General features: G+C 40.9%; 9 non-coding genes across 9 annotated transcripts; all 9 read left to right on the plus strand.

Moving 5' to 3' along the window:
• Positions 1–5,606: 5,606 nt before the first annotated feature.
• On the plus strand, positions 5,607–5,687 carry LOC124851173. Its single transcript, XR_007032257.1, has one exon. It is a non-coding gene; the product is annotated as a small nucleolar RNA SNORD74 (small nucleolar RNA).
• A 414-nt stretch (positions 5,688–6,101) lies between these two features.
• On the plus strand, positions 6,102–6,173 carry LOC124851177. Its single transcript, XR_007032261.1, has one exon. It is a non-coding gene; the product is annotated as a small nucleolar RNA SNORD75 (small nucleolar RNA).
• Positions 6,174–6,843: 670 nt separating this feature from the next.
• Positions 6,844–6,922, plus strand: LOC124851171. The gene has a single exon (XR_007032255.1). It is a non-coding gene; the product is annotated as a small nucleolar RNA SNORD79 (small nucleolar RNA).
• Positions 6,923–8,542: 1,620 nt separating this feature from the next.
• Positions 8,543–8,615, plus strand: LOC124851179. The gene has a single exon (XR_007032263.1). It is a non-coding gene; the product is annotated as a small nucleolar RNA SNORD47 (small nucleolar RNA).
• Positions 8,616–16,050: 7,435 nt separating this feature from the next.
• Positions 16,051–16,130, plus strand: LOC124851172. Its single transcript, XR_007032256.1, has one exon. It is a non-coding gene; the product is annotated as a small nucleolar RNA SNORD74 (small nucleolar RNA).
• A 1,133-nt stretch (positions 16,131–17,263) lies between these two features.
• On the plus strand, positions 17,264–17,342 carry LOC124851176. Its single transcript, XR_007032260.1, has one exon. It is a non-coding gene; the product is annotated as a small nucleolar RNA SNORD79 (small nucleolar RNA).
• Positions 17,343–17,500: 158 nt separating this feature from the next.
• On the plus strand, positions 17,501–17,587 carry LOC124851174. Its single transcript, XR_007032258.1, has one exon. It is a non-coding gene; the product is annotated as a small nucleolar RNA snR60/Z15/Z230/Z193/J17 (small nucleolar RNA).
• Positions 17,588–18,715: 1,128 nt separating this feature from the next.
• LOC124851175 lies at positions 18,716–18,783 on the plus strand. The gene has a single exon (XR_007032259.1). It is a non-coding gene; the product is annotated as a small nucleolar RNA SNORD78 (small nucleolar RNA).
• A 176-nt stretch (positions 18,784–18,959) lies between these two features.
• On the plus strand, positions 18,960–19,031 carry LOC124851178. Its single transcript, XR_007032262.1, has one exon. It is a non-coding gene; the product is annotated as a small nucleolar RNA SNORD47 (small nucleolar RNA).
• The last annotated feature ends 3,843 nt before the right edge of the window (positions 19,032–22,874 follow it).

Below are 22,874 nucleotides of genomic sequence, written 5' to 3' on the forward strand. Positions count from 1 at the left end.
CTGTGTGAGAGGTATATAGGCACACAGCTTCACTACTTCAGTCACATTAACTCTTTGTGAGGAGCACTGGCTAAAAATCTTTATGTGATTACAGAGATTTAAGACTTTGTTCATAAAGATTTTAACATTTTGGCGTAAACGGACATCAGCTTCCGGATCAAACCTAAGTAAGTTGAATTTTTTTCCAGCTGACACTTGCTGAATTAAGCAGATTAAGTTATTACAATGTGGTTACAATTTGAGCTTGATGGGAGTAAAACGCTGAGAAAAGATATTTTCATGTGTCATTAGTAGTTTTATCTTAGTATATATTTTACTTTAGTGTACAATGGGCATGATTTTGAATCGTGAACAATAAATATGTAGATATAGTGTTAGGAGTATAGTAATAGAAGAGAGAAATATTTATCGCCTGTAATGAATCTTTGATTGAAGCAGTACTTTTAGTATTGGCTGATTTTCAAGATTAAAACGACTGAGGTTGATGAACTGGCTGTAAACATTTCAAGTACATGGAACTGTCTGTTTGTGTGAGCAACATGTGTTTTTGTGCCTAACTTCCTTCTTTTCATTCTCCTGACAAGTCTAAAAATCAACAGGAGAACTATTCTGTCACTATGTCTGAAACAGTGAGTTAGAAATCACTGTAGGAGACCTGACTTCTCCCCCACTAGCACACAGTATCAGGCACAGAAAGTCCTGGGCAGTGGCTACTATGGAGTGGGTCATCCAATGCAGGAATGTGACCACCGATGAAACGGTGGCATTAAAAATGATCAAACGATGGAAGACATTGACAGCGCCATGCAAGAGGAGGTCACCCTTCAAACCATGAAGGCGCCTCCACTCCAGAGAGGTCAAAGATCGTCAGATTCGACGAGTCATTCACCTACAAGGGACATTACTGTCATGTGTTTGAGCACTGGACATGGATCTGCAGAGTTCAAGCAGATCAGCCTGTCAACACCTTCAGCTGAAGCAGATCCGCCCATTCTGCAGCAGGTTTGTTTTTAAACTCGGGCTTGTAACAACTGCTTTGTGTGGGTGAAGGGTAAACTTGGTCGCTAAAATGTAATCAGCAGAAGGAAAAGGAGGAAATAACTCTGTAGCTCAAGATTATTATTATGTTTTTCATGATTTCAGCTGGCTACATCCTTTTGGAATTTCTGAACAGCGAGGGATCATTCACATTTGAAGCCAGATAACATCATGTTGGTGGACCATGTCAGGAAGCCACTCAGAGTTAAAGTCATTGACTGGTTTAGCCTTCGATGATCCTGAGGAACAGACCGGTGATTTATCCAGCCTGTGGGGTACAGGTAGGTAACTGACAGCACATCTGTATACCTGGGACAGCTGTGTTTGCTGTAATTAATTAGACAAGTCCTGTACGCTGGCAGCTGTCAGGTTTATGTCTTCAGAAACGGACAGTAACATATTGACAGTAACAAAGGAGTTTAGTACATTTTAAAAAAGTCCTCAGTAATAAGTTTGTGTTTTATCCTAAGATCTCCCTGGAGGTTCTGTATAGAGAACCTTTCAGCGGGCCATCGATGTACATGGTCTCTCGGCTGTATTGCTGCTGAGCTTGTTATGGGCAGACCAATGTTCCAGGCTCTAATGAGAATGAATTGGTCAGTATCTGCACTTAAATCACAAATAAACACGTACAGTTCTGCCGTGTATGCTTGTGTATTTTTAAATCCACACACTTGATTATTATAGTGAGGGGTTTCCAGCAGAAGTTCACTGATTTCTACTATTTTACTAATGAGTCAAATCAGAGACACTTCATCCATATGTCTCAGTAATAGAAGTGCAATCTGTACATGATCAATAATGTAAACTTGAAGTTAACTAACTCTCACAATGTTGTGTTTTCCAGCTGAGGCAAGTTGTGTTTGCTATTAGAGATCCAGAGTAGAAGGAAACTTCCCACCTTGGCGTGTTCTGGCCAAGACGCTGATGGAAGCCAGATTTATGGTAAGAAAGTAGTTTACAACCACTTAGCTGGCTCCACTAGCTCACTAATTATGGCAATTCTCTTCAGTCTGTGTTTCTTTCCTCTGTGCCATCCACTGCAAACTATCACAATGAAACAATTCTTCATTTCAGTCAATAGTCAATTCTCGTTGTATCACAGCCTGGATGAATTTATAACAGCACAACGTTTTCATAATCCAAACACGAGGACATGTAACAATGTTGGTTTTCCTCATCTTGTTAAAGGGGACTCATCCGGGGAGAAGAGCTCAAGCAGAATACTGCACCTGCAGTGCTTTTGGACCTTAATGACTCAGATGGGATGATGGAGTCAGCATAGAAGAATTACCCCCAGCAGAATTTCTGCAGCATCCTTTTCACTACGATGAGCCACCTCTGTGGTATTCATTCAGAAACAGCCTCAGTAAGTTTACAGCTAGATGGTCTGTGTAAGTCTGTGCTGATGACATGGGTAAAAAATATCTGAGATATAAGGTGATTAAGGTGTTTGGCTCAGCAGTTTCATTTGTCTTCCAGTGTGAAGTCATCTAAGGATCTGATGGACATCTGTCAGGATCCAAGCTCTGACGATGGAGGACATGGAGACCAGGTGGTCCTTCAAATGTCCCTGAAGGAGGACGCCTCCAGCAGCACTGCCAGCCCAGCCAAGGAGCGCAGCCCTGCTGAGATGAAAGATGAGAAGCATTCAAAAATGAATGCAAAGCGTGGCAACAGGTGAGTGTTTGAAATATCTTCCTGTCTTGATCATTTTATATTGTAGAAGAACAGTTCAACATTTTGCAAATATTCTTGTTTTTTGCCCAGAGTTTAATGGGAAGAATGATAAAACTCTCATTAACTATGGATCTGCAGCCAAGTGTAGTTTAGAATATGCATTTTTAGAAATGTCAAATCACTGCTTTAAGATCAAGAATTCAATTATTTTCTTATCCACACCACAGACCAGAAGTCTCCCAGAGCACAGGTCAGAAGGAGGAGCGACTGGCAGCCATCAGGCACCAGTGGGCAAACCACCAATCAGATGAGGATGAGAAAGAGGCACGATCCACAGGGATGGGAACCTCTCGACAAAGAAGACAAACATGAGCAGTAGGAAGAAGGCCAACCGATCATTAAAGATCCCTATCACCCCAGCTTACAACTGCCTTGCCTGCTGCCGCCTGCCGATTTCGCACAAGATATCCGGGTCGACCACCAGGCTCAGAGACAGTTTCATCCCCTATGCTCATGAGACTTTTAAACTCTCCAATCTGTCATAACTCTGCACCTTAGCATATTTGCACTATTGCATATTTGCATCTATTGCACACACTTGCAATATTGTTTTTCTTTTTTCTTTAGTGTATATATATATTTTAGATATGTATATTTTATTTTAAATTTAAATTGACGAATTGTTATAAGAGAGCCTGTGACCCAAGCATTTCATTGCAAGTTCTACTGCTTAATGTTATCACAGTGACAATAAACTTGAATCTTGAATCTTGAATCTGAATAAGGAGACCGAACTGGACTGTCAAGATATTAATTTGTGTTTTATCTGCTCTTTTAATCAGATGACCAAAACCTTGCGCCACCTTAAGGAATGGGCGTGGTAAAAATAACTGACTAGCGCCCCCCAAAGGCAGCCTGCACCACGACACGATATGTACAAAAATCGATGGGGACATGTGTCTTTTCATAACAAACAATAAGTCTCTTGATAGATATAAGACCAAACAGGAAGCTCCAAGCATTTGACTTTAGTGGCCAGCTTTCACATTTTCCACATTTTTACTTTGGAAGTACTTGTCCCAGGGCTTCATCAGATCAACTTCAAATTGAGATGAGGTCATCTAACAAGATGGAGATAAAACCAACTCAAAGATTGACTTTTCTGGCCACATGGTGTGACCGCAGGCAGCCTCAAAGTTTGATTTTACACGCCATTAAAACACGAGGTTCTGTATCTCAGATATATTTGGTCCAATCAGTCAAAACTAGACATGTAAGACAAGAGTCCCGGCCTGATGACATCTACACATAAATCATGACTTAAAATCACAGCGCCACCTGCTGGCACAGGAAGTGATATGTTTACACTTTGATGCACTGCTCCTATTGTTTTTTAGAGCAACATGAACAGCTCAATGAGCTGAGAGAAGTCACTGATCATGGTCAGAATCATGACAATTCCTCAAACCGTGTAAACATTGAGCGCGGCGATCACCTTCGCCAAAGGAGACTGGCGTTGTCATAACTACAGTGTGCATTGTCCATCACTGCCAAACTTCTGTCTCATGATCAGAAAGATCAAGCCTGGACAGCTCTATGTCAATATCTCCTCAGTGTCATAGTCACCTACTGATTCATCACGAACAGGAAATACTTGTGAATCCACTCTGCATTATCCTAACCTAACCCCAAATGCTGACCTATAATCACAATCCAGACCTGCACAGCCCATATATTGTTATTAGCAGGGTCATAGCGCCACCACCGATCAGTGATAATGTTGTTGTAACATTGTCCAATTGACAAAATTGCTCACGCTACACGAGTCTCATCAACAGATATATTAGTATGTATGTAATATGATGGCGCCACTTACTGGCAACAGGAAGTAAGCTTTGCTTTACAACTATCATTCGATTTACATAAAATTTTCACAGTGGGATGTGCTATTTGATAGCGTGGACTGTAATGAGCAATTAGCAGGCAAGGATCGACATCACGTGACGGACGCAGGAAGTGAAGCGTTTGTCCTGGCGCAGTGCGCAAAACGCATGCAACGTGAGACGGGCACTTGTTCAATGATCGCTTCTTCACCAACCGCAACAGGCTTCAAACTGCCTGTGCTCGTCTGCAGTTGCATGAATGTGAGTCTTACTTCTAGTTGTTATCAATAATGTTAGTGATTTTTGTGAAGTTCCATCACCACTGACGAGGGCAGCACACTTCAATAACTTCACACAGCAATCGAACTGCTATGTAGGTTTATCACTTTTTGGGTCCTCAGGAAACATTTCGTGTCGCTTTTCATTATTTGTGGCGCTTTCAGATTAAGTGGCTTTGGGACTTTATTTTGCAGCCTAATGTCACAACCATAGTTGTTTTTTTGCATGTGTTTTGTTAATCGTAGTGCGCTGAGCTTCTCTCGCCACCATACAACACTATATAATCAGAATGGGACTTTTACTCGAACCAGGCTGTTTGAGATCTACTCTCAAAACAGAAAAGTCAGTCGAAGCTACCTTTCCTGGCTTAATATGATTTCATTTCAGTGAACTGGGTGAGGGCGGTAGTTAAGGGCTGTTTTCTATGTTTGAGAAAAGGGCAAAGCAGCTCAGTCTCATTCTCCGGCTCTCTCTCTGTTCAACAGGTGTCTCCTCCACCACGTGTTCTGTGCTGCGTCTCATCACTTTGTCTTTTAGCTTTTTAATGTCTCCACTCTGATGTGTATTCATGTAACTTCTCTGCTGGAGCCCGCGCTCTGTGCACTGGACGAATGGACTTGTGAGGCGCTGATGCTAGCACAGTTAGCCTCCGGTTAGCTGCAGCAGGCCTCGCCACGTGTTGCTTAGCTGGTTGAGATCAGCTCAGCTCAGCTCGGCTCGGCCTGCCTCATCGCAGTGTGATGAAACAAATGTTGGTAGGGACATCTGACTACTGGGTGAGGAAACGCTAACTTCTGACCGCGTGGGACATTGGAGACACAAAGAGGCCGCTTTCACTGCAGAGCCTCGCGCCGCTGTGACTTTAGGGGTGGGAGAGCAGCCAGTCAGAAGAGTGTTGCATCTATTTCAATCAGTTTCTGCTTAATCTGTTTTCCCATCTTTTTGCAGCAGGACTCATTAAATAATATCGACTCAAAATGCAGGTGAACAGCACTAAAGTAAAAGCTGGTATTAGGTTAGATGGACAGTAGCTCTTAAATCATTCTCTGAGTTTGAACTAAGTTGTGATAAATAAAGATTAGTTCCAGTTACTCAAGAGGGCACATCCCGACCCTTCAACTAACGCGTATCTTTCTTTCTTCAGGCTCAAACGGGTGTTTCAGGCTTGATCAAATGCACCTTTGTAGTTGTAATTTTTAAAACTCTACTAATCCAAAGTGAAGTCGCTTGATGATTTCCCAATTATAAGAGTAGTGGACAGAAGTGATTTCTGAGCAGCTTTAGACGGAGACTTCCTTGCTCACTGTGCACCATGCTCGGTGTCACTGTGGACAATGCCAACATGCGCTTGTATCCGCAGGTTGGAGTATGATGCAGAGGTGTGAAGAAGCTGGGGATGATGAGGTGTCACGTTTTCTAAATGTCGATGGCTTCGGTTTCTCTTGAGGTGTTTGCAAATCTTTATTTAGCTATTGAACATTTCACCAGGCTCAAAGACAAGGCCTCAGTTGTTGGTCTTAAGTCTGACAAGTGTATTTTATAACTCGCATCCTTTTATTAACAGGATCCATTCAATCTGAACCAGTTTAATAACTCTAAATCTCTAATTTACAAGTATTTGATTTTGGAGCCACATCTGAAAAAACCCAAAGTGCAGTCTTGGCTCCACTCTGACCACACTCTCCAGAGAAGCATCGTCTGCATGTGTGATCCCTGTGCTGCTGATGACATTTATTTGCTACTCTTGATCAAACGAAGGATGCATGATACCAGCAACCACCATGTTTTATTATCTGAGGTACTGATGAGGCTGTGTCTTATCGTCCTAGAGATTCTTTCATGGGCTCACGTGAGGCCTTGTTTCTGCAGGTGTGATCACACTGACTGAATTCACTCTTCGCTCACGATACATTCAATAAGGTAACGAACTAGACTTTGTCTGACATATTTGCCCTGGCAAACAAACTGTTCATGATGATTATTGTTAAACAATGGGAATCTCTCTGATAAAGGGTGAAAGAGAACTGTTTTCTGATGCAGTGCTGGTTTAGGAAAAGTTTGTATGTTTGCAGGTTTTTTTGTTTTCAACTTCTTGTGTTTGTCTTGCAGATGGTCTCGTGTTTGCAGTCTGGTCTGAACGCCTCTAGTATGAGCTACTGGTGAGTTTAAGATTTTACCGGTTTAGTTTTGAAACTGTCTGATACAATGATGATCCCATAGTTCAGCAGAGTTAATCAATGAAGAAGAACTATTGTCTTGCTCCCATTCGATGTGTCGGCTTATGACCCTCCAATGTCTCCTCAAATGGGATTTGGTTTACCTGAATTTCTGTTTATTTCAGAAACCTCTGGCTACAGAATGCTATGGGTGAGTGAGACTGACGCTTTATCCTTAAATGAAGTTTGACACAATGATGATACCATGGGGGTTCAGCAGATTTAACAATGAAGCAAGATCTATTTGTCTCTTCGCTTCCTAGCTGATGTGTCACCTGTAATTGTCCCTGGCCCAAACAGCTTATTGGCGCATACTAACGTCCCTTCTGTTCTCCTCAGACATGTGACTTCTCCGCCGACTAAACTTCCAGCCTGTTGGCACGCCTCACATTCAAATCAAATGTTGCTAATCTTAAAGTGATGAATGTGAATCAGGTCAGCTGATCCATGAGGAAATATGTCATGTTTCTGATCTGATACTTGTTGCAAGAGATAAAATTGCTAGTTTCTGCAATCATCATAATTGAAGCTGTTTTTACTTTACAGATCTAATGGGATCTTAAAGCAGTTGGGGTGGTGAAGATGTCACACAAACAATGTAAGTATGAAAATAAAAACTGTAGAACCTCAGTCCAGATGACAAGTGGAGCTGGACACAAACATGCCCTTTAGCTATCAGCAGGTAGTTGTCAAGACTGAAACTGCTAGTTGGCTTTTTTCACTTTATATCAAATAAAAGGTATGTAGTTAGGTAGGAACTGCAGGATTTAATTGGGATACCTATTCATAATTGAAACTTATGTTGAGTGGAAATAAAAGTCAAATTGGAAAAAATGCATGAATTGGAGTAAATTGAATCATACCAGCTCCATTTGCTGGTTGAACTCCACCTCATCTGGCCTGAGCAAGGCAGCTCTGTCTACAGCTGGGAAACTTGGTTGGTTTTAGTGAACTCATGATCCCTGTAGTCTGACCTTGTGATGACTAGATGACGACTGACTTGAAACCATGGAGTCTTGTTATATTAGCTCTATCTGATTTGGTCAACATAGAAAGCTTCACCCCATGTATGTTGTGCATACTCATCTTATGCTGTTCTGTCGCCTGCAGGTTCTGATCGCCTTCTGATCCGACTGAACGCCAAGACGAGGTTGACTGAGGTGAGAATTCAGAGAATTGCAAATGGCTTTTGCTGGTTCAGTGATGTCTTTAACAAAATGTCTGACCTGAACTTGTAATGTGACAAATATTGTTGCTGAGTAACCTGCAAAACTTGAAGCTTAATAGACCAACTACCGACTTGTAATAAGGGTATTTCTGTCTCTTCTCCAGGAAAAGGCTGCATCTCTTGGGCTGACTTGTAAGTATTTCAAAGTCTATGACAAAGTGCCACAATGTTGGTTTGATAGGAAAATATTGACATGAAAATCTGCTTAAATGGACCACTACCTGTGATGAAAAGATTCTGCCAAATGATATCTCTTGATTATACCTCACCATTCCATATTTCTCTGAGGTTGTGGTCTAAAACAAATGTTTTGTTACTTGATACCTGGTTTTATTTAAAAGACTTGTTTCTTTCCACAGAAAGCAGATGTAATAACCTCTGGCCCCTCAGTAGACAGCCTGATGCCTACTCCAAAGGTAAGTACAAGCTCAAGAGTACAATATCTGAGTCAAAGATGATATCAAATATACTTTATTGTTCTGGATATTAAAACAAAGCTGCCTCTTTTCAGATTCTGGTATTATGGCGACTGAGTTTGACCTGCAGACACTTGCGATATCTCTTGGCAAATGTGTTTTTCAACATTGTTGCAATAAAATACTCAAAATGAAATATTGATGTTGTTTTTTGGAAAAATATGGAAATTGTGGGGTTTTAAAGTATAATTGACTCAACTACAGAGCTGGTCAGTGATTGGAAGTCTCATTGTGCCAGAATCAATGATAAAATGCAAATGTGGATTGCAAAAATGTAAATAAGACTCATTTAACTTAAGTAGGTTACTTAAGTCAGTTTGTAGGATTATGCAAACCTCAACTGATAGCCATGAAATAGTGTGTATTAGGCATGTCTCAAAGAACTGCTACATTTGTGTGATCTGGGGTATTTGATATAACATTAGGATGTTTTTTGCTCTTACTGATCTCAAAAGAATTTGGCTATGGGGCAATTTGTCTGATGTGTGGGAAACAGATAATTTTTATATTGAATGTGCTTAGTTTTTAATCAGTTACAACCTAAGCCTTAAAGTCATCTATTGAATGGGCCTTGTTTTTCTGGTTTAATTTTCATGTGCACTTTCAGGTTCCAGCTTTCACTATAAAAATTGACATGGCAAGAAATCAAAATACATGAACAAATGGCCGTTTTAAACTCTTCACACAGCTACTCATAATGAAGCCAACATTAAATCCTCAAGGTCAAATAAAGACAGTAGGCAAACTGATCCCTTTTTTTTAAAAAATTTTTATTACATTTCTGAGCACGTGCTCTGCCTCTCTAGACTTCTGAGGACACGCATTGACATGATTCATTCTCTAACCTTTTACCATTGCAACTAAATACCTAACCTGAATCTACTTATAGCCCAAATCTACCTCTACTCTAAAATCAAGTCTTAACCCTCAAACAACCCATTGACTGTGAGGACTAAGGCAAATTGTCCCCACAATGATGAATTGAAACTAAGATGGGCCATTATAACTAGATAGACATGCACACACACACACACAGAGCTATGCTTCAGACTTTACCTGACTTCCATTCATAATGACAGCCTAACGAATCCTTCTACTCAACCTGACAACAACCACATTTGATCTTTAACCTTAACCAGAACACAGAAATGAAGTTTGGCCTCATCAGGACTGAGTTTTCTGGTCCCGTCAGGTCTACTGGTCCTGACAAGGTCAATGTTTATACTGGAAAAGACCTAAACATTTGTACACACAAAATCCAAAGTATTGATTAACAGACATTTTCTGAGATAAGATTGTAGGCGTGTGGGTGTATTAGCTTAAAAATATGTTCCAGTAAAACATACAGGAGTGAGAACTACCATTTAGGCAGGTGTTTATGTGTCATTTCTGAGCAGTGTTTCACTTCGCCCACCCTTGTGGTCTATTTGCGGGTGGCAACCGACATCAAGGTGCATTAGCGCCATCTACTGTTTAAATCACGATGGTTGAAAAAGATTAAAATAAAAGAATTGTGACGAAAAGAAAGAAAATTCACATAAAAGAAAATAAATCACTACAAAGGCATGAAGTTGATTGTGTGGCTTTATTCGAATTAGACATCAAAGGTGTGTGAGGTATATAGGCCGTGTGAGAGGTATATAGGCTGTGTGAGAGGTATATAGGCACACAGCTTCATCACTTCAGTCACATTAACCTTTTGTGAGGAGCACTTGGCTAAAATCTTTGCGTGATTACAGAGATTAACACTATTCATAAAGATTTTAACATTTTGGCTTAAAACGGACATCAGCTTCCTGGATCAAACCTAAGTGCTTAATTTTTCCATTGACACTTGTTGAATTAAGCAGATTGCTATTACAATGTGGTTACAATTTGAGCTTGATGGGAGTAAAACGTTGAGAAAAGATATTTTCATGTGTCATTAGTAGTTTTATCTTATATATATTTTACTTAGTGTACAATGTGGGCATGATTTTGAATCGTGAACACAACATGTAGATATAGTGTTAGGAGTATATAATAGAAGAGAGAAATATTTATCGGCCTGTAATGAATCTTTGATGAAGCAGTAGTACTTTTAGTATTGGCTGATTTTCAAGATTAAAACGAATTGAGGTTGATGAACTGGCTGTAAATATTTGCCACATACATGGGAACTGTCTGTTTGTGTGAGAGCATACGTGGCTTTGTGTCTAACTTCCTTCTTTTCTATTCTCCTGACAAGTCTGAAAATCAACAGGAGAACTATTCTGTCACTATGTCTGAAAACAGTGAGTTAGAAATCATCAGGAGACCTGATCCCTCCCCCACTACACAGTATCAGCACAGAAAGTCCTGGGCAGTGGCTACTATGGAGTGGTCATCCAATGCAGGGAATGTGACCAACGATGAAACGGTGGCATTAAAAATGATCAAACCAGGAAGACATTGACAGCGCCATGCAAGAGGAGGTCACCCTTCAAACCATGAAGGCGCTTCCACTAGAGAGGTTCAACATCACAGATCTGACGAAGTCATTCACCTACAAGGACATTACTGTCATGTGTTTGAGCACTCTGGATATGGATCTGCATAAATTAAGCAGATCAGCCTGGTCAACACCTTTCAGTTGAAGCAGATCCGCCCATTCTGCAGCAGGTCAGTTTTTAAACTTTCAAGTCTACACTAACTGCTTGTAGGGTGAAGGTAAACTTGTCGCTAAAATGTGTCTGTTATAGTTGTTGTTGAGGAAATAACTCTGTAGCTCATGATTATTATTATGTTTTTCATGATTTCAGCTGGCTACATCCTTGGAATTTCTGGAACAGCGCAGGGATCATTCATGCCGATTTGAAGCCAGATAACATCATGTTGGTGGACCATGTCAGAAGCCACTCAGAGTTAAAGTCATTGACTTGGTTTAGCCGATGATCCTGAGGAACAGACCAAGATGTCATCCAGCTCTGGGGTACAGGTAGGTAACCGACAGCACATCTGTATACCTGGGACAGCTGTGTTTGCTACCACTAGGACAAGTCCTACGCTGGCATGTCAGGTTTGATGTCTCAGAAACGGACAGTAACATATTGACAGTAACATATTTAGTACATTTTAAAACCTCAGTAATAAGTTTGTGTTTATCCTTAAGATCTCCTGAGGTTCTATAGAGAACCTTTTCAGCGGGCCACGATGTGATGGTCTCTCGGCTGCATTGCTGCTGAGCTGTTTATGGGCAGACCACTGTTCCCAGGCTCTAATGAGAATGAATTGGTCAGTATCTGCACTTGCAATCAGCAAGCGTGATGTTTGTGTATTTTTAAACCAATAGCCACTGGATTATTATAGGAGTGGGTTTCCAGTAGAAGTTCACTGATTTCTACTATTTTACTAATGAGTCAAACTGTAGACACTTCATCCATATGTCTCTATAATAGAAGTGCACCTGATGTACATGATCAACAATGTAAACTTGAAGTTAACTAACTCTCACAATGTTGTGTTTTCTCCACAGCTGAGGCAAGTTGCGTTGCTAATAGAGATCCAGAGCATGAAGGAAACTTCCTACCATGCGTTCTGGCCAAGACGCTGGATGGAAGCCAGATTTATGGTAAGAAAGTAGTTTACAACCACTTAGCTGGCTCCACTAGCTCACTAATTATGGTGTCTTTCCTTCAGTCTGTGTTTCTTTCCCCTGTGCTATCCACTGCAAACTATCACAATGAAAAATTCTTCATTTCAGTCAATAGTTTCAATTTTCGTTTGTGATCAACAGCCTGGATGAATTTATAACAGCACAACGTTTTCATAATCCAAACACGAGGACATGTAACAATGTTGGTTTTCCTCATCTTGTTAAAGGGGACTCATCCACGGGAGAAGATTGCCCAAGCAGAATACTGTGACCTGCAGTGCTTTTGGACCTAATGACTCAGATGCTGATTAGATGAGTCAGCATAGAAGAATTACCTCAGCAGCCTCTGCAGCATCCTTTCATCACGATGAGCCACCTTCAGGGTTCATTCAGAAACAGCCTCTGCAAGTTTGTGCTTAGATGGTCTGTGTAAGTCTGTGCTGATAGACATGGGTAAAAATATCTGAGATATAAGGTGATTAAGGTGTTTGGCTCAGCAGTTTCATTTGTCTTCCAGTGAAGTCATCTAAGCAGATCTGATGGACATCTGTCAGGATCTGCTCTGGACGCATGGAGGACATGGAGACCAGGTGGTCCTCTTCAAATGTCCCTGAAGGAGGACGCCCCAGGCAGCACTGCCAGCCCAGCTAAGCAGAGCTTAGCCTGCTGAGATAGATGAGAAGCATTCAAAAATGAATGCAAAGCGTGGCAACAGGTGAGTGTTTGAAATATCTTCCTGTCTTGACTCATTTTATGTCAGGTGGAAGGAACAGTTCAACATTTTGCAAATATTCTGTTTTTGCTCAGAGTTTAATAGGGAAGAATGATAAAACCTCTCATTAACTATGGATCTGGCAGCCAAGTGCAGTTTAGAATATGCATTTTAGAAATGTCAAATCACTGCTTTAAGATCAAGAATTCAATTATTTTCTTTATCCACATCACAGACCAGAAGTCTCCTTGTTACTAAGGTCGTAGGGCTGAGGAGTACTGCAGCCATTCAAAAGGCACGAGTGGGCAAACGGGCCTAATCAGGATGAGGATGAGAAAGAGGCACGATCCCACAGGGATGGGAACCCCTCGACAAAGAAGACAAACATGAGCAGGTGAAGGCCAACCGGATCATTAAAGATCCCTATCACCCCAGCCATAACTGTTCTTGCCTGCTGCCGCCTGGCCGACGGTACCGCAGCATCCGGCCCGCACTACCAGGCTCAGAGACAGTTTCATCCCCAGGCCATGAGACTTTTAAACTCCTCCAATCTGTCATAACTCTGCACCTTAGCATATTTGCACTATTGCATATTTGCACTATTGCACACACTTGCAATATTGTTTTTCTTTTTTTTCATAGGTATATATATATTTTAGATATGTATATTTTATTTTAAATTTTAAATTTTGATTGAGAATTGTTATAAGAGAGCTCAGACCCAAGCATTTATTGCAAGCTTAATGCTTAATGTTATTTGTGCATATGATACAAACTCTGAATCTTGAATCTTGAATCTTGGAATAAGGAGACTGAACTGACTGTCAAGATATTAATTTCAGGTTTTATCTGCTCTTTTTAATCGATGGACTAAAACCTTGCGCCACCTTAAGGAATGGGCGGGTAAAATAACTGACTAAGCCCCTAAAGGGCAGCCCCTGCACCACGATTGGCCGACATGTACAAAAATCGATGGGGACATGTGTCTTTCATAACAAACAAATAAGTCTCTTGGATAGATATGCTAGACCAAACAGGAAGCCCGCCATTTTGACTTTAGGTGGCCATTTTCCACATTTTCCACATTTTTACTTTGAAGGCTCTGTCCCAGGGCTTTCATCAGATCAACTTCAAATTGAGATGAGTGTCATCTAAACAAGATGGAGATAAAAACTAACTCAAAGATTGATTTTTCGTCACATGGTGTGACCGTGGCGTTGCCTCAAAGTTTGATTACACGCCATTAAAAACACGAGGTTCTGTATCTCAGATATATTTGGTCCAATCGAGCCAAACTAGACATGTAAGACAAGAGTCCTGCCTGATGACATCTACACAAATCATGACTTAAAATCACAGCAAACACCTGCTGGCAACAGGAAGACATGTTTCACACTTTGATGCACTGCTCCTGGCTGCTTTGATAACATACAGCTCAAATGAGCTGAGAGAAGTCAATGGATCATGGTCAGAATCATGACAATTCCTCAAACCGTGTAAACATTGAGGTGGGTGGGGCGATGATCACCTCGCCAAAGGAGACGATGTTGTCATAATCTTACAGTGTGCATTGGGTCTCATCACTGCTAAACTTCTGTCTCATGATCAGAGATCAAGCCTGGACAGCTCTATGTGTCAATATCTCCTCAGTGTCATAGCGCCACCCTACTGATTCACCATGAAACAGGAAATACTTTGTGAATCCACTCTGCATTATCCTACCGACCCAAATGCTGACCTATAATCACAACCAGACCTGCACAGCTCCAGCATATTAATATTAGTGCAGGGTCATAGCGCCACCTACCAGTATACCTTGTTGTTGTACATTGTCCAATTGACAAAATTGCTCACGCTTACATCAGAGCCCCTACTTCAACAGATATATTATATGTATGTAATAATAGTGATGGCGCCACCTACTGGCAACAGGAAGTAAGCTTTGTTTTACAACTATCATTCGATTTAGCAAATTTTCTTATGATGCTATTTGATACGTGGACCGTAATGAGCAATTAGCAGGCAAGGATCGACATCACGGACGGACGTAAAGTGAAGCTATTCCGGCGAAAGGTGGTAACGGCGCAACGTGAGACGCACTTGTTCAATGATCGCCTTCTCCACCAACTGCAACAGGTCAAACCAAGCCTGTGTTTCGGGCTCCGTTAGTGCTACAACGTAGCCCTACTTCTAGTTGTTATCAAATAATGTTTGTGATTCTTGTGAAGTTCCATCACCACTGACGAGTAGCACACTTCAATAACTTACACAGCAACTTCAACTGGCAGCAGGTTCATCACTTTTTTGGTCCCAGGAAACATTTGCCATTTTGGGCTATTTGTATGCCTTTTCTGTATTTGCGTTGCTTTTGGGACTTTATTTTGCAGCCCACGTAGCTGCCAAATTGATGAAGTTGTTTTTTGCATGTGTTTTGTTAATTTGTGTGCGTTGAGCCTCGGCCACCGTACAACACTATATAATCAGAATGGGACTTTTACTTCCGGAACTAGGCTGTTTGAGATCTACCAAAAACAGAAATAGCCAGCCGAGTTGCCTTCCTGCCGAATATGCGCATTTCATTTCAGTAAACCATGGGGGGAAGGGTAGTTAAGGGCTGCTTTCTATGTTTGAGAAAAGGGCAAAAGGGCAAAAAGCAGCTCAGTCTCTACCGCTCTCTCTGTGCAACAGGTATGTCTCCTCCACCACGTGTCTCTGTGCTGCGTGTCGTCACTTTGTCTTTTTAGCTTTTAATGTCCCCCACTCTGATGTAATTCATGTAACTTCCTTCTGCTGAGCCCGCGCTCTGTGCACTGGACGGGTTTGACCTGTGGGGAGGCGCTGGATGCTAGCACAGTTAGCCTGGTTACGCAGCAGGCCTCGGCCACGGTTGCTTAGCGCTGGTTGAGCTAGTCTGCTCGGCCTCGTCTCATCAGTATGTGATGAAACAAATGTTGGTAGGGACATCTGACTACTGTGAGGAAACGCCAACTTTCTGACCGCGCGGGGACACTGGAGACACCAAGAGGCCGCTTTCTGCCTGCAGAGCTCCTGCGCTGCCAGACTTTAGGTGTGGACATGTTTTCAGTCAGAAGATGCTGCATCTATTTCAATCAGTTTCGCTTAATCTGTTTTCCCATCTTTTTGCAGACTCGTCAGCGACATCGACTCGAAATGAAGGCGGAACAGCACGTGGTAAGTAAAAGCCATTAGGTTAGATGGACAGTAGTTTCTGAAACGTCTCTCTGAGTTTGAATCAGTTGTGATAAATAAAGATTAGTTCCAGTTACTCAAGAGGCACCTGACCCTTCAACTAACGTGCCCTTCTTCTTCAGGCTCAAACGGGTATCGGTATGTTGGATCAAATGCATCCCTGGTAATTGTACTTTAAACTCTACTAATCCAAAGTGGAAGTCAAAGGATGATTTCACTATAAGAGAAAGGGACAGAAGTGATTTCTGAGCAGCTTTAGACGGAGACTTGCTCGCTTTCTGTGCACCATGCCTCGGTGTCATGACAATGCCAACATGCGCTTGTATCCGCAGGTTGAGAAGGATGCAGAGGTGCAATGAAGCTGGGGATGATGAGGTAAAGCTCGTGCCGTTTTCTAAATGTCGATGGCTTCTGTTTCTCTTGAGGTGTTTGCAAATCTTTATTTAGCTATTGAACATTTCACCAGACTCAAAGACGAGGCCTCAGTTGTTGGTCTTAAGTCTGACAATTGTATTGTATAACTCGCATCCTTTTATTAACAGGATCCATTCAATCTGAACCAGTTTAATAACTCTTAAATCTCTTAATTTACAAGTAATATTTGATTTTGTTGCACATCTGAAAACTCAAAGTGCAGTCTTGGCTCCACTCTGACCACACCTCCAGAAGCACCGTCTGCACGTGATCCCTGTGCCGTTGATGACATTTATTTCATACTCTTGATCAAACGATGATGATACCAGCAACCACCATGTTTTATTATCTGAGGGCACTGATGAGGCCGTGTCTGACGTCCTGAGATTCTTTCATGGCTCACGTATATGTCTTGTTTTGGTGTGATCACACTGACTGAATTCACTCTTCGTTCACGACATTCAATAAGGTAATCGAACTAGACTTTTATCTTGGACATATTTGCCCCAAAACAAACTGTTCATGATGATTATTGTTAAAACAATGGGAATCTCTGATAAAGGTGAAAGAGAACTGTTTTCTCAGATGCAGTGTTGGTTTAGGGAAAAGCTTGTATGTTTGCAGGTTTTTTTTGTTTTCTAACTTCTGGTGTTTGTCTTGCAGATGGTCTCGTGTTTGTACATCTGGTCTGAACGCTCTAGTATGAGCTACCGGGTGAGTTTTAGATTTTACCGGTTTAGTTTTTGAAACTGGTCTGATAATGATGATCCCATAGTTCAGCAGAGTTAATCAATGAAGAAGAACTATTGTCTTTCGCTCCTATCTGATGTGTCAGCTTCTATGACCTCCAATGTTCCTCAAATGGGATTTGGTTTTAAATTGAATTTCTTGTTTATTTCAGAAACCTCTGGCTCACAGAATGCTATGGTGAGTGAGACTGACGTTTTATCCTTAAATGAAGTTTGACAATAGTCGAGTGATACCAGTTCAGCAGATTTAACAATGAAGATCTATTTGTCTTTCGCCCAGCTGATGTGTCACCTGTAATTGTCCTCTGGCCCAAACAGCATATTATGCATACTAACGTCCCTTCTGTTCTCCTCAGACATGTGACTTCTCCGCTGACTAAACTTCCAGCTCTGTTGGCACGTCTCACATTCAAATCAAAATGTTGCTAATCTTTCAGGCGTGATGAATGCAATCAGGTCGCTGGATCCAGTTGAGGAAATATGTCATGTTTCTGATCTGATACTTTGCTAAAGAGATAAAATTGCTAGTTTCTGTAATCACTATAATTGAAGCTGTTTTTACTTTACAGATCTGAAGTGATCCGTGGCAGTTGGGTATAAGATGTCACACAAACAATGTAAGTATGAAAATAAAACTTAGAACCTCAGTCCCAGGATGACAAGTGGAGCTGACACAAACATGCCCTTCAGCTAATGTAGCAGGTAGTTGTCAAGACTGGAAACTGCTAGTTGGCTTTTTTCTACTCTTATATCAAATAAAAGGTATGTAGTTAGGGGTAGAACTGCAGGATTTAATTGGGATACCTATTCATAATTGTAAACTTATGTTGAGTGGAAATAAAAGTCGCAATTGGAAAATGCATGAATTGGAGTAAATTCATTTCAACTGACACTAGCCCATTTGCTGGTTGAACTCCACCTCATCTGGGTCTGAGCAAGCAGCTCTGGTTCATTAGTTGGGAACTTGGTTGGTTTTAGTGAACCTCATGATCCCTGTAGTCTGACCTTGTGATGACTAGATGACGACTGACTTGAAACCATGGAGTCTTGTTATATTAGTCTATCTGATTTGGTCAACATAGAAAGCTTCACTCCCATGTATGTTGTGCATACTCATCTTATGCTGTTTGTCGTCTGCAGGTTCTGATCGCTCTGAGATCCGACTGAACGCCAAGACTAGGTTGACTGAGGTGAGAATTGCAAAATGGCTTTTGCTGGTTCAGTGATGTCTCTTAACAAATGTCTGACCTGAACTTGTAATGTGGACAACATTGTTGCTGAGTAACCTGCAACCCAGTTTAATAGACCAATCACTGACTTGAAATAAGGCTATTTTGTCTCTTCTCCAGGAAAAGGCTGCACTCTTGGGCTGACCTTGGTAAGTATTTCAAAGTCTATGACAAAGTGCCAATGTTGGTTTGATAGAAAATATTGACATGAAAATCTGCTTAAATGGACCACTACCTGTGATGAAAAGATTCTGCCAAATGATATCTCTTGATTATACCTACCGTTCCATATTTCTCTGAGGTTGTGGTCTAAAACAAATGTTTTGTTACTTGATACCTGGTTTTATTTTAAAAGACTTGTTTCTTTCCACAGAAAGCAGATGTAATGTCCTCTGGCCCTCAGACAGCCTGATGTTTTACTCTAAAGGTACAAGCCTGCTAGAGCATGCAATATCTGAGCGTGATGATATCAAATAGACTTTATTGTTCTGATATTAAAACAAAGCTGCTCTTTTTCAGATTCTGTGGTATTATGGCGAATTTTATTTGACCTGCAGACAATTTAATATCTCTTGGCAAATGTTTTCAACATTGTTGCAATAAAATACCATAAAATGAAATATTGATGTTGTTTTTTTGAAAAATATGGAAATTGTGTTTTAGCATAATTGACTCAACTATGAGCTGGTCAGTGATTGGAAGTCTTCATTGTGCCAGAAATCAATGATAAATGCAATGTGATTGCAAAAATGTAAACAAGACTCATTTTAAACTTAAGTAGGTTACTAAGTCAGTTTGTAGGGATTATGCAAAACCTCAACTGATAGCCGAAATAGTGGTCAGGCATGTCTCAAAGAACCGTTACATTTTGTGTGATCTGGGTATTTGATATGGTTAGATGTTTTTTTGCCTCTTACTGATCTCAAAAGAATTTGGCTATGGGTAATTTGTCTGATGTGTGGGAAATGAGAGAATTTTTTTTATATTGAATGTGCTTAGTTTTTAATCAGTTACAACCTAAGCCTTTAAGCTCATCTATTGAATGGGCCTTATTTTTCTGTTTAATTTTCATGTGCACTTCAGGTTCCAGCTTCAAACTATAAAAATTGACATGGCAAGAAAATCAACAGCATGAACAAATGCGTGATTCTTAAACCTTCAAGCTAACAGCTACTCATAATGAACCCAACATTTAAACTAAAGGTCAAATAAAGACAGTAGGCAAACTGATCCCTTTTAAATTTTTTTATTACATTTCTTGAGCACGTGCTCGTCTCAGACTCCAGGACACGCATTGACATGATTCATTCTCTAACCTTTACCATTGCAACTAAATACCTAACCTGAACTACTTATAGCTCAAATCTACCTCTAACTCTAAAATCAAGTCTTAACCTCAAAAACAACCCATTGACTGTGAGGACCAGGCAAAATGTCCCCACAATGATGACTATCCAAGATGGGCCATTATAACTAGATAGACATGCACACACACACACACAGAGCTATGCTTCGACTTTACCTTGACTTCCATTCATAATGGACAGCCTAACGTAATCCTTCTACCTTAACCTGACAACAATCCACATCTGATCTTTAACCCAATCCAGGAACACAGAAATGAAGTTTGGCCTCATCAGACTGAGTTGGTCCCGTCAGGTCTACTGGTCCTGGACAAGGTCACCGTTTATACTGAAAAAGACTCCAACATTTGTACACACACAAAATCACATATTGATTAACAGACATTTTCTGAGATAAGATTGTATATGTGTGGGTATTAGCTAAAAATATGTTCCAGTAAAAACATACAGGAGTGAGAACTACCATTTAGGCAGTTTTTAGTATTTCAGCAGGTGTTTATGTGTCATTTCGGCTGAGCAGTGTTTCACTTCGCCCACCCTTGTGGTCTATTTGCGGGTGGCAACCGACATCAAGCAGGCATTAGCGCCATCTACTGTTTAAATCACGATGGTTGAAAAGATTAAAATAAAAGCACCAGACGAAAAGAAAGAAAATTCATATAAAAGAAAATAAATCACCACAAAGGCATGTGGAAGTTGATTGTGTGGCTTTATTCGAATTAGACATCAAAGGTGTGTGAGGTATATAGGCCGTGTGAGAGGTATATAGGCTGTGTGAGAGGTATATAGGCACACAGCTTCATCACTTCAGTCACATTAACCTTTTGTGAGGAGCACTTGGCTAAAATCTTTGCGTGATTACAGAGATTAACACTTTGTTCATAAAGATTTTAACATTTTGGCGAAACGGACATCAGCTTCCCTGGATCAAACCTAAGTAAGTTGAATTTTTTCCAGCTGACACTTGTTGAATTAAGCAGATTAAGTTATTACAATGTGGTTACAATTTGAGCTTGATGGGAGTAAAACGTTGAGAAAAGATATTTTCATGTGTCATTAGTAGTTTTATCTTATATATATTTTACTTAGTGTACAATGTGGGCATGATTTTGAATCGTGAACAATAAATATGTAGATATGTTAGGAGTATAGCAATAGAAGAGAGAAATATTTATCGGCTCAGAATCTTTTGATTGAAGCAGCATTTGGTATTGGCTGATTTTCAAGATTAAAACGACTGAGTTGATGAACTGGCTGTAAACATTTCTGCTACATACATGGGAACTGTCTGTTTGTGTGAGAGCATACGTGGCTTTGTGCTCAACTTCCTTCTTTCTATTCTCCTGACAAGTCTGAAAAATCAACAGGAGAACTATCTCTGTCACCATGTCTGAAAACAGTGAGTTAGAAATCACTGTAGGAGACCTGGATCCCCTCCTCACTGGCCACAGTATCAGGCACAGAAAGTCCAGGCAGTGGCTACTATGGGAGTAACATCCACGCAGGAATGTGACCACCGGGCGAACGGTGGCATTAAAAATGATCAAACGCATGGAAGACATTGACAGCTTATGTATAAGAGGAGGTCACTCCTTCAAAACCATGAAGGCGCTCCACTCAGAGAGGTTCAACATCGTCAGATCTGACAGTCATTCACCTACAAGGAGACATTGTCATGTGTCGAGCACTCTGGATATGGATCTGCAGAAATTCGCAGACCAGCCCGGGTCAACACCTTCAGCTGAAGCTTGGGATCCGCCCCATTCTGCAGCAGGTTTGTTTTTAAACTCAAGCTCTTACACTAACTGCTTTGTAGGGTGAAGGTAAACTTGGTCGCTAAAAATGTGTCTGTTATAGTTGTTGTTGAGGAAATAACTCTGTAGCTCATGATTATTATTATGTTTTTCTATGATTTCAGCTGGCTACATCCCTTGAATTCTTGGAACAGCGCAGGGATCATTCATGCCGATTTAGCCAGATAACATCATGTTGGTGGACCAAGTGTCAGGAAGCTACTCAGTTAAAGTCATTGACTTTGGTTTAGCCTTCGATGATCCTGAGGAATGTGACCGGTGATGTCATCCAGCCTGTGGGGTACAGGTGGTAGGTAACTGACAGCACATCTGTATACCTGGGACAGCTGTATTTAAGGTATAAACACTAGATGTCCCTGTACGCTGGCATGTCAGGTTTATGTCTCTGGTGAAACGACAGTGCAACATATTGACAGTAACAAGGAGCTTAGTACATTTTAAAACCTCAGTAATATGTTTGTGTTTCTTATCCTAAGATCTCCCTGGGAGGTTCTGTATAGAGAACCTTTCAGCGGGCCATCGGCGTATGGTCTCTCATGTATTGCTGAGCTGTTTATGGGCAGACCACTGTTCTGGGCTCTAATGAGAATGAATTGGCCGTATCTGCACTTAAATCACAACAAACACGCATAGTTCACGCGATGGCAGTATTTTGAACCACACACTTGACATATATGAGTGGCTCTGTGCAGAAGTCTCACTGATTTCTACTATTTTACTAATGAGTCAAATCAGAGACACTTCATCCATATAGTACAGAAGTACCTGATGTACATGATCAACAATGTAAACTTGAAGTTAACTAACTCTCACAATGTTGTGTTTTCCATTGAGGCAAGTTGCGCTTGTAATTAGAGATCCAGAGCATGGAAGGAAACTTCCTACCTCATGCTTCTGGCCAAGACGCTGGATGGAAGCCAGATTTATGGTAAGAAAGTGTTTACAGCCACTTAGCTGGCTCCACTAGCT

This window comes from Hippoglossus stenolepis, chromosome 19 (genome assembly GCF_022539355.2).
Source record: "Hippoglossus stenolepis isolate QCI-W04-F060 chromosome 19, HSTE1.2, whole genome shotgun sequence".
Lineage (NCBI taxonomy): Eukaryota > Metazoa > Chordata > Actinopteri > Pleuronectiformes > Pleuronectidae > Hippoglossus > Hippoglossus stenolepis.